Source organism: Mixophyes fleayi, chromosome 12 (genome assembly GCF_038048845.1).
Source record: "Mixophyes fleayi isolate aMixFle1 chromosome 12, aMixFle1.hap1, whole genome shotgun sequence".
Lineage (NCBI taxonomy): Eukaryota > Metazoa > Chordata > Amphibia > Anura > Limnodynastidae > Mixophyes > Mixophyes fleayi.
The window spans coordinates 9,296,752-9,309,327 of NC_134413.1; the positions used below are offsets into that span (position 1 = coordinate 9,296,752).

At 41.1% G+C, this 12,576-nt stretch overlaps 1 protein-coding gene across 6 annotated transcripts in view; it reads right to left on the reverse strand.

Annotated features, from left to right (window-relative positions):
* BEGAIN (brain enriched guanylate kinase associated) overlaps positions 1–11,250 on the reverse strand; it is a 363,458-nt gene extending 352,208 nt beyond the window's left edge. For all 6 annotated transcript variants that reach the window (XM_075191895.1, XM_075191890.1, XM_075191894.1 and 3 more), the window contains exon 1: positions 11,168–11,250. The gene's annotated coding sequence lies outside the window, so the exon portion shown is untranslated. The remainder of the gene's footprint in view (positions 1–11,167) is intronic.
* Between the last annotated feature and the right edge of the window lie 1,326 nt (positions 11,251–12,576).

A 12,576-nucleotide genomic window follows, 5' to 3' on the forward strand; every position in this document is an offset into this window, starting at 1 on the left:
GCTCGCTGTTTATGCAGAGCCCTAGCCAACATTGTTCCCGGGCTGTTTCCCCAGCGAAAGAAACGATGGCGACATCTCTGGAAGTCAAGTTTCACTTTATCATAAAGTAATTTGTTAAGTGCCGCCCTCGTCTCCTTGAGCTTGTTTAACAGGTCCCTAGACATGTTGGATTTATGTGTCGTCTCTAAGTCCCTAATCTGCTGAAGTAAGTGATCTCGATATGCAATGTTTTCTATCTTCATACGGGAGCCTAGGAAGTAGAGATTTAAATTAGGATTAAGACTGAAAAAGCAATCTACGGTAGAAAAGGAATGGCAAGATAAGTAAATGATCTGAGCAAAGAAAAAAACAAACTTGGGGAAGTGGGTAGATGAATCTAAGGACTGGTGATATAGGAATAACAGTAAGACAAGACAGCCATATGAATTAATAAGGACTAGAGGATGATCATCATCATCATCACTATTTATATAGCGCCACTGATTCCGCAGCGCTGTATAGAGAACTCATTCACATCAGTCCCTGCCCCATTGGAGCTTACAGTCTAAATTCCCTAACATACATATACAGACAGAGAGAGAGAGACTAGGGTCAATTTTGATAGCAGCCAATTCACCTACTTGTATGTTTTTGGAGTATGGGAGCAAACCGGAGCACCCGGAGGAAACCCACACAAACACTGGGAGAACATACAAACTCCACACAGATAAGGCCATGGTCGAGAAGTGAACTCACGACCCCAGTACTGTGAGGCAGAGGTGCTAACCACTGAGCCATCGTGTATATCATTGAATGGAAAGTAGGTTTATGAATCAAAGTATAGAAATGGAATAGTAAGGACACTGAGCAATAGATATGAGAATCTAATGAAAGACTGAAGAGAAACTGCTATATAGAGCGAAAGATGGACTGTGGATGTGGATACACAATCTGAATGAAAGACTTTAAGGGTTAGGGCAATTGGTATACAATTTGAATGAAGAAATGGGTGTAAATGAAATATGGACTGGTATTTGAATGGAGTGATGGACTGGAAAAAATTGGCAAACAATGAATATGGACTTGGGTAAACCTATATGGGTATATATTTGATGAGGACTGGGGGGAATGGATATGTCAATCTAAAAAAATTAATAGATGAAACAAGTATGCAAATAAAAGACAAGAGACTGGAGAACAAGTATATTAATACCATAAAATACTGTTTAAATTGGAATACATATTGAATAAAGGACAGGGGACACTGGTATTGAATAAGGCAATGGTACAATGACTCAAATATGGACTGAGAAGGACATGTATGACTTGGGGATGGGGAAAGTGTTATGTCATAGAATGAAAGACTGAGGAATATAGACCTATATGTCGCAAGTAGGGTCATTTGAACTGATATAAGAATCAAACGGATATATGAATGAGGGAACTGTAGAGATTGGAGTGTTAAATTGAATGATTAGGCAATGAAAACATAAGTTTGAAATAAGAAACCTAAAATGCATGTAGGAGAAGGAAATGCATGAAACGATTAAAGATTTAAGAAAGAACATGATCATAATGGATAGAATTAGGGATGACTGACAGCCGATGTATGGTCAGAAGACAAATCTGAGTGAAACATTGTACTAGAAACAGCTATAAATAGATAGAACAAGGCAACTGCTCAGTGGTTAGCACTTCTGCCTCTCAGCACTGCGGTCATGAGTTCAATTCTCGACCATGGCCTTATCTGGGTGGAGCTTGTATGTTCTCCCCGTGTTTGCATGGGTTTCCTCCGGGTGCTCCGGTTTCCTCCCACACTCCAAAAACATACTGGTAGGTTAATTGGTTGCTAACAAATTGACCCTAGTCTGTGTGTGTGTGTATGTTAAGGAATTTAGACTGTAAGCCCCAATGGGGCAGGGACTGATGCGAGTGAGTTCTCTGTACAGCGCCGCGGAATTAGTGGCGCTATATAAATAAATGGTGATGATGATCTACATGAATGGAGGTCCAGGATGGTGAATACAAGTATATGGACGGGTAAAGAAGAAAGGGTGGACCGATCATGGGGAGACATGAGAATCGTCCAAACAATGGAAAAGAAACAGAAATGGTCGAAGCCCTTGCAGCGACTATTGGTGAATGCTTAGAGAAGGGAGGAATACGGTTTAAAGAGCAGGAGACTTGATTGGAAAATACAATAAATATTCCAAAACTATACACTTGCTAAAAGCAAACAATTAATGCATAATTGGTACATATGAATAAAGAATGTAGCTGTATTGGAACTCTGTTTTATGGCAACAGGCGCAGGCTGTTATATATAAAATTTGTGGGATATGATCATATCAGAAAGACTACTCCGGAGGGCATTCACAGAGAATATTGTTACCGGTGAGTGTTGTAAACCAATTGTATCCAATTACCAAAATTGTTGGCTTATAGTAGAACTACAATCTCACTTTTTGGGGCCTGATTCATCAAGTTATGTTTCTGCCGATTTTGAGCCTATTGTACGATTTCTGGGAGTGAACTGGACGGGAAAGGGGCATTTTGCCGTCGTTAATGTACGGGTGTGCCAAAACTCGAGCGCATGCAGCCACGTCTGAAACGCCCTACGCATGTCAGAATTACTTGTTTTTGTGTTGTATCTCTTGCTCCACCTAAAAGGCGAGTCTAAGTCCCGATCAATGATGACAGTCTGTATGCATGCTGTAATATGAGTTTTCAATCACGAGCAACTGTAAACTTTATTTTTATGTTCAGCAGACATTAACAACATTCTAATAAATGTGTTTCATTGAAAAAAAAAATGTAAAAGAAAAAAAAAACACTTTTTTTTTTAAACTGTTTTATCATTAACGGCTTTATTATTACCATGTGACATTAATTCAATTTTTTTTTTTTTTCTTGTACGTTCATTTTGCGAATTTATAATCTATATTGGAATTGGACTTATCCTGCATCGTCTTGTGTATTAGAGCACAGCAGACCCACACCCGAATTCATCAGCGCACGTATCTTGAGTTCCGTACCTTGTTGAATGTGTGAGTTCGAAAAGCCTAAATACATGGGTAGAATACTGAAGTGAGGAGCGCGAATACGTGTCCTAATGACTCAGGCCCTTGATTTTTAAAGCAGCTCCGGACGCGATGTCCCGTTAGCCGGAGGAATACTGAATCCACAAATCTGGATATGAAGTCTTATTAGCTGGAGAAGTGAATCCCACAGGTGTATTCTGAGCCGGCTGTTGACAGGTTTGCCAAGAATTGTTCCACGTCTGTGCCAGGTGATGCGGTGTTATAGATACGTTTGAAAACTCTCATTCAATCTAAGTCGCAATGTTGCTCTAAAGAAAGTGGTTAGGTGCCTTGACGTGTTTCTGTGTTGTGTACAGTTTATTAATTACCGTACTGTGACCTCAAGTGCTCGGGGCTTCCGTTAGTCGCTCACTCATTCCTGTCATGTAATGCTAACTAGGTTATTTCACATTAATCTGTTGTTCTCTTTCTACTCCCCCTTCCCTCCCCCGGTCATTGAGCAACTTTACAGGAAAAGAGTTGTGTAGTGTTAATCTGATATCCTTCCACTAATTGGTTTACTGTTCGCCCACCCATCCATTCCATTAATTTGTGCGCTGTTCATTCATCCCCCCCCCATTTCTTCAGCTATTGTCTTCAGATAACAGCCCTTCCTATGATTTCGTCATTTGTTCTTCTGCGGTCACAGTCACCAACGTACAGACACTGGAGCGAGCAGAATTTTAGTTCTATGGATTGGGGATGAGAAGCTGCAAGTATGTTGGCCAGCAGCCTTCACACTAAATGAATAAAGGTAAACAATAAAGAAAATGTTCAGGTTTGTACTTTACTTGTCATCCTTATTCTCACAATGTAGTCAATGTACAATGTACTATGACAAAGAGGGTTATTTGCCACACCTCTCCTGCACAGGTACAGGTGAGGTCCAAGGGGTTAAGTTCTTACAGACTCCTAGGTTGAACATACACAGGTGGTGGACAGCGTCTAATGAGGTAATTAGACCAAAGGGAGGAGTTTATTGTATTTAAACCTGTATTGTTCCATTATGCAGTGCGACCGGTGCCAGCTAGTTGCCCGGTGACTAGGAAGAAGGACCGTGTCTAGCCAGAGTTAGGGTCTCCTTGTGTCATCCTGGCGAAAGTATGCTGTCTTATTGTTGATGTCAACAATAAAAGCACTATTTATTCAAGCAAGAAGTTGTCTGTGTCTCTCATCTGCCGGGCTTCAGTATCACAGTATGTACTATATGTGATTCCCTCCCCCACTAATTTATATATTATGTCAATTCATATACTACAATATTTAAGCTGCTATTATCAGCAGCATATAGCTTTACACAAAGTGAAAAAAATAGCAAACACAATTATAATGTAGTGCCCTAAGCAGAAATGTTAACTAATGAGACATGCATTCACTATTTGGCGCAATAAAAACACAAATAAAATAAATGTACATACTTGTACAGAACTCCAATCTGACCATAAAAAGTCACAACTAAGTGTCTGTTCAATCCTGCAATATAGCTGAGAGGAAGTGGTATGAGAGGGGTGAATCCATAATTATCCAATAAGAAGTGACTAGCTAATGGTACCAGTCACCTTCCTCCTCAGCATGGATTTTCACCTGCACGCTAGCAGGTGCAAAAGATACTGCTACTGACAGATATACATGCATCACCGTGCCAGTGTGCCTCAGCTGCATTTGCACGGACAAGCCCCTTACTGGACTCAGCCTGCGTTAGACCGCCAATTCCCTCCACCGTTCCGCCTCTCCAGTTGTAAGGAGGAGCAAGTGTCAAACACGTACAACTCTGCATGCACGCATAGGCGTGGGCTCTCTCTCTGGACATACACCGTGCAAATTTTCAGAATTTACATTACACAAACTAATATAAGATTAACTCAGCATTAGGCCCTATGTATGTTAAATTATTTATAATCCCAATGTTTATTAGCTAAAGAAAATCATTATTGCCTAACACAAAAACAATTGTAATGTTTGACCTATTTAATACAGTCCTGTTAATTTCTTTACATTTCACTCAGCAAGTTTTAGGCTATTCAGCATTAATTGCAAGTTAGGGAACATGGTTGAGCTGCTGGTTCTTGGCACATTCTTGTCTAATTCTCACACTGTGCAGCAATTACAGGCATCTCCTCCTTTTGTAGTACACAAGAGACAATGTTGGTGCGTCACAACTTAACAATTAATAGACACAGGAGTCATAAAATTAAAAAAAAAAAAAGAACTAAAATGTGCTAAACTTGACACACACATCACAGTACATGTACAGCACACATTGTACAGCAAGAGGCTTTCAGCACTGCAAGACGTCACATTCCTGTAGCTACACCATTTTAGGGAGGTGATTATGCCATAAAGTTTTAATCACTGACAGCAGCTTTTTTTGTTTTTAGGCTTTGCCATCTTCCGAACATGTTTTTTTCACTAATGGCCAGACTATTTTATTCTGACTGTAATCAGGCTATAGTAAAATTAACACAAACATAAAACGTATTTAGTATAATTACTAATTTTGCTGAATACTTCTGAATCTCATCTGTCATTGGGTTACTCCACATAAGTTATGCTTTGTACATGAATCTCAGGAGCACAAAAAAGGAGCCAACGAAAAGCTGCAGTAGAATTTATGGATTGTTGTTCCTGTCTAGCATATCAGTATACACTCCAGAAGACCCTGCAACTAGACCAGTGCCTTGGCTCCAGAAGGCCCATGCAACTAGACCAGTGCCTTGGCTCCAGAAGACCCTGCAACTAGACCAGTGCCTTGGCTCCAGAAGACCCTGCAACTAGACCAGTGCCATGGCTCCAGAAGACCCTGCAACTAGACCAGTGCCATGGCTCCAGAAGACCCTGCAACTAGACCAGTGCCATGGCTCCAGAAGACCCTGCAACTAGACCAGTGACTTGGCTCCAGAAGACCCTGCAACTAGACCAGTGACTTGGCTCCAGAAGACCCTGCAACTAGACCAGTGACTTGGCTCCAGAAGACCCTGCAACTAGATCAGTGACTTGGCTCCAGAAGACCCTACAACTAGACCAGTTAATGGCTCAAGAAGACCCTGCAACTAGACCAATGCCTTAGCTCCTGGGTAAAAAGATTGTTCACCAATGGAAGTGGGGCAGTGTTATAATGTTCTATCTGAAGTAGTGGCTGGCTGGCAGGTTGGGTGTGCTCCAACACTACTGAAGCTTTGTTACTGCATCCATTGAGAAAGAACTTGCACATTCTGGTGAATGTCTTGGCTGAGGTTATTTGAAATTATTTCATTTTTGCTATCCATTTCTGCTGTCTATGTGCTTACCCGATTACCTTTTACTAATTTGGCTTGTTCCTGACCATCGTCGTACCTGCTGTCTGATTTTTGACCACTCGTTACCAATCTGGCCTGTTTCTGACCATCCCTCTCGACTCGGAAACCAAACCTTTGGTTTGTATTCTGGCTTCAAGAGCCTATTCATATCATTGATCCTACTCTGGGACACCAACAGCTACTTTCCATCAACACTTGGAAAATACCTTCTAGAGAAAAAAACTTTTCTTGCCACAGTTAGTTGAAGCTCTCTGGTCATCCTGGTATGAAGAAGACCAAGATCTGATCATTTGTTGGCCCATTTTAAAGAACAATGTCTCTCAGCTAGTCCTGTACATATCGAAAGTCCCTTGACAAGTTCCAGTGGGTCCTGCCTTTCTCTTCCAATTCCAATAAAACTTTGGACTTTGTTACCAACATTCCAATTTTCTAAAGTATCTTTGTTCCTTTCAGAGGTTTCCAATTGAAGCTTTTGTGCAATTTTTGTCAAATAAATATCTTCCTCACTGGTTCAAATATCAAGCTCAAAATATCCTATTTTAAAGTAGCTCCTTGGTGTACCAGACCTTATAAGGAAAGTGTTAATCCTGTTACTTTCTACTTGAAGCTACTCTACTCGTTTCCAGAGTCATCATCATCCGCTATTTATATAGCGCCACTAATTCTGCAGCGCTCTACAGAGAACCCAGTCACATCAGTCCTTGTCCCATTGGAACTTGCAGTCTAAATTCCTACACACACACACACAGACAACAGCAATTTTTTGATAGCAGCCAATTAACCTACTAGTATTTTTTGGAGTGTGGGAGGAAACCAGAGCACCCGGAGGAAACCCACGCAAACATGGGGAGAACATTCAAACTCCACACATGATCCATGATCGGGAATTGAACTCATGACCCCAGTGCTGTGAGGCAGAAATGCTAACCACTGAGCCACAGTGCTGCCCCATGTCATCTCAAACCTTTGATCATCAATCACTTTTTGATTTAAAAAAACAACTTTCCTAAAGACGCCCCATCATACCCAAACCTCATTAATTCCTAAATATTGCAAATGTGTTATCATTAATATTTATTTTTTATTTTTCACATTATTTTCATATATTTTACCAAACCTTACTGAACTAAAAATCTACTTATTCATAAATAACACAAGTAGCATCACCTTACCTGCTCTAATACAAACTTGATAGTTTCTACTTTTGAGAACATTTGAAAATTACCCATTGATAATATCTCTACCCTCTTTCAATGTTCTTGAAGCGAATCTCTTGGTTCCAAGTAGCACATTTTATACAACGAAAATATACAAAAAGTTACCTTTTATGCCTTAGAAACAGCCATGCATGCTAATAGTGTAGATTATTTTGTATTTACAGTATAAAATATATGTTCTTCAGAAATATATAATTTCTCACAATATGTTGGATGTTTGTATACTGTTTGGACTTAGTAGGCTGTGCGTACCCTACACCAGTGATGAGCAACAGGCGGCCCTCCGAGCTTCCCCTACGGCCCCCAGCTCCTTCCTGCTTTATTGTCAAATTTGTCTGTTATAACTTGAAACAATCGTTTAAATAATTGTTGATATATCATACTTGCCAAATTTTCTTTGTTGGCTTCAGGGAGATCCTGGGGGAGGTGGGCGTGCGGGGGCAGGGCTTGATGAATTGCATCATTTTGGTCCCACCCCTAAACAATTGTCACAGTTTTGGCCAATTACAGCAGGGGCAGGGCTAAGATGACACAATATTTGCATCATTAAGCCCCGCCCCCACCTTATCTATTGCTGGGGCGAGAACCGGGAGGTTGCCCTGCTCTCCCGGGAGATCTCCCAGAAATGCAGGAGTCTCCCAGACATTCCGGGAGAGTAGGCAGCTATGCATTAAAGAAAAGCAGCTAATGAATCTCCAGAGACTGAAGTGTCTTTTACATTTCTGCCTCCATTACTGAAGTCATGTTGTCTTACCTGTCAGTCTTTGATTAAATCTTGGTCTCCATGAAAATGGCCACCTCCATAGGCATCAATACATGGACATAGGAAACAATTTCTGAACTGTGTCATCATGCCACAGATGGCGAAGCCAACCACGTCTTGTACTGGCTCAGCATCAGGGAGAATGCCAGACTCTTCAGGGAGTGAGGGAGATCACCACTAGTTCAGGGAGTCTCCCTGACATTCAGGGAGTCTCCCTGACATTCAGGGAGAGTTGGCAAGTATGTGATATATTACTGCAGATAGGTGCCTCTTTCTTTGATTAAATTTATTGATTTTACTTATTACTGGGATATGGGTAATGTGTGGCTATACTCAAGGTTTGAGGGCCACACCATGCGGCTCCCCAAAACTTTTCTGGCTGCCCATGCCTGCCCTAGACTGTGCATTGTAAATCTTTAATGAAATATAAGTAGCCATAGAATCTTTATGCAATCTGTATATTTAATGTAACAAATTAAGGTGCCTTTGCTGCATAATCTGTCTGCCTAAAATCGCTACTGGAATAACAACTTCTAAAATCCATTGAAAGTCAAAGCCAGCCCATGTGATTGAAATTTGAGTATAAAATTAACAGTAAGAGTGTCTGATACTAAAATGAAGCCTAGCAATATGTGTGCACAATTATAATCAAAACCACAATATGTCTAGTCTGCTGAGAAGCGGTTTTCTATGTATAGAATCCAGAGTACTCAGGCAGTTCATCGAAGGTTCCAAAATTCCTAGAGAGCCAAAAACCACAGAATGTCTAGAAAGTGTTTGAGAAGGATCTCACTGCAAGTGAATATAGGCTGCAGAAAACACACATATTACCTTCCTGGTACGACTAGCCACCCTATCAGATCCTCCTTGGCGCAATACCAAAAAAACATAGAAAACAAATTTGTCTGCCGAAGCAGTGAAATGAATGCGTTGCTCGTTGCTACTCTGACAGTAATCACTCCAGGCATCATTGCCTAATAGACTGTTGCTCTTGATGTATTTTTCATGTCTAGGAAAAATGTTCTTTGAGCCTCTAAAACCTTTGTATCGTTGAGCCAGGTTTGCATCAGGAGAATTTTTAAGGTTGGCTGGCCTTAGCTGCAAGTTTTCAGGCGTCCAAGATTTAAAAGGGTTAGGTTTGTATTTTTTGGGCTTTGAGGGTATAGCCAGATATTTAAGAGAGGATGGAGTAGATTCAGAAACTGACAAACTGAGATAGAGATATGTATATGATTATGTACCCTGTTGTGCAATAATTGCAAAAGGTAACCTAAGCCTGGACATACAATAAACAGTGGACATGCAGAATTATTGCCAATCCGGGATGGTTTATTGAACGCGGTGACAACACGCTCAAGAGGGGTCTCCACCCTGACTTACAGCTGCATTTCATTAGGACATGTTTAAATATCATCCAAATTGGACAAGGGTTATTTTAATGTAGAAAGCTTTCATTTACAGCCCCCAGGGATGGTCCATTTTTATGCGTGTCCTCAAACTTCAGTCTTGAACACGTTGCATTCCTTTTACCTGGGTATTTCATTTTTTTCGTATATAGCAGTAATACATTGCTCAGTGTGGAGTGCACAGATTATTCACGAGGGTGTATATTTGTCTTGCTGTCAGCCACACTGAAATAAAGGGTCTAGGGAAGCATGAAAAAAAACTTACAGAGAATATTTGTCAATCACATCAGTCCCTGCACCCATTGGAGCTTACAGTCTAAATTCCCTAACACACACACACACAGACTAGGGTTAATATTTGTCAGCGGCCAATTAACCTACCAGTATGTTTTTGGAGTGTGGGGGGAAACCGTAGCACAGAGAGGAAAATCATGCAAAGACGGGGAAAACATACAAACTCCACACAGATAAGGCCATGGGCGGGAATAAACTCATGACCTCAGTGCTGTGAGGCAGAAGTGCTAACCACTAAGCCACCATGCTGCCCCAAGTTCCACATATTGGTCTACAGATAATTCTTAACAATGGCTCTGTTTTGCGCTCGCTACACTGACATGTAGGTAAGCCTTCCTTCTCTCCAATGACCCAGACTAGAAGAAGAGGTTTGAAGAACTGTGCCTGTACTGAATTTTGAAGTTCTGCTTTAATTTATTGATCTGAGTCTCTCATCCATCCTCATCACATCCTCCCATTCTCGGCTACAGGACTTTTTTCAGGATGCACCCACTTCCTTCCCTTCTTCGCACAATAAGACTTCAAACCTTCAAGAGTTCTCTGAAAACCCACCTCTTCAGACAAGCTTATAATATTCCTCAACCATATTTTAACCCCTCTAGGTTACACTATTACCAGCCTTTACACAGTTCACACAAGACAACAACCCTCTGACCAACATTGCCGTGTGGCTGTATCATACAGCCCACTAAGCACTTTTTACCTTTGCAGTCTGGCTGGACCAATATGCAAAATGTAGTACTTATCCTCATGTATCAATCTCCCATTGTCCCATAGAATGTAAGCTTGCAGGCAGGGCCCTCTTACCTCTCTGTCTGTCTGTATTACCCAGTATTGTTTTATTACTTTATTGTAAAGCGCTATGGAATATGTTGGCGCTATATAAATAAATGCTGTTGATGATGATGATAGTGAAGTGGAGATGCAATGACAACATGGGAACATCACAATAAACCATGCAGAAAACATAATTCAGGATGCATGTGTAACATAAGCATATGAGCCAATATAAGTGAGCACATGTCAGCGTGTGGCTGCTGCAGAGCGGTTAGGGATGCACTAATATTAAATGTCAGAGTTCCCAAAGCTGCTGGCAGAGGTAGTAGTAACAGATATAGGGCTATGAGCTTACCAGCGATGCTGCCACAAGGGAAGACGTTGTTTCTTCATCACAGCCCAGTCTGACAGAATAAAGTTTATTACTCCCAGGATGCACTTGTGTTCCTCTCAGTGAAAGTATGGATACCTCAGAGGGTCAAAACACTGCTGGACAGTATGTGAGATACCGTGGCTGGCCACCAGGGGGAGCTCACGCAAGATTTGGGCACACAATAAAACATGGTGCTGGATGACCTGTCTTAATCTTTTGCAGAATGGCACTTGAATAAGATTCAGTTACAAACATTATGCATTTTAACTTTTTGGGGGCAATTCTTCCTTAAAACATTGTAGGTCAGTGTTTACCAAATCCGGTCCTCAGAGAGCCCTAATAGTGTCGCTTTCCATATCTCCTTGCTGGAGCACAGTTTTTATTCATTACTGACTGATACATTGTAACAGGTCCACAGGTGATATAATTATATCACTGGTCACTGGGCTTGGGAGACACTGCTGTAGGTGTAAAATAATTAGATATATGTAAATTGCTGGGTTTTTTTTACATTGCCTTAATGTCAGCAAATCATTTCCAAAAATACCATACAAAATAAAACAAAATAAAAACGAACCCATAAAATTAACAGCTAATTAGGTATATACTAGTTGTCTGTTGTGTTCAAAGCCAGATTATTAGCACACAGAGCTGGATATGCACACTACACGCCTCTAGGCAAAACACATTCATCATGTAAAGGGCCTGAATCATTAAGGACAGCAAAGTATAAAAAAAAAGGAGTTACTTTTTGCACCTGGGCAAAACCATGTTGCATTGGAGGTGGAGGTAAATTTAAAATGTGGGGACAGATTTATAGTTGGGATAGGGCATGTCCTACATCAACTTTAAATTTCAGTGTAAAAATAATGTTATCAAGTATTTATGTGTTAGATGAAAAGACAGCCAGTTTTTAACTTGAGTGCAATATAATACACTAATTTGCACCCTTTGCATTGTAACATGGGGCAGTACGGTGGCTTAGTGGTTAGCACTTCTGCCTCACAGCACTGGGGTCGTGAGTTCGATTCCAACCATGATCTTATCTGTGTGAAGTTTGTATGTTCTCCCCGTGTTTGCATGGGTTTCTTCCGGGTGCTCCAGTTTCCTCCCACACTCCAAAAACATACTGGTAGGTTAATTGGCTGCTAACAAATTGACCCTAGTATGTGTGTATGTTAGGGAAATTAGACTGTAATCTCCAGTGGGGCAGGGACTGATGTGAATGAGTTCTCTGTACAGCGCTGCGGAATCAATGGCGCCAGATCCAGATTTAGACCTCATGGGGCCCTAGTTGCCTGGTTTGGGGCCCCCTCCCTGAAAAAATCCATAGCAGACTGCTGGCAGACTTTAGCCCAGGGGGGCAAGCACATAGCACTGTCCCATAAGTA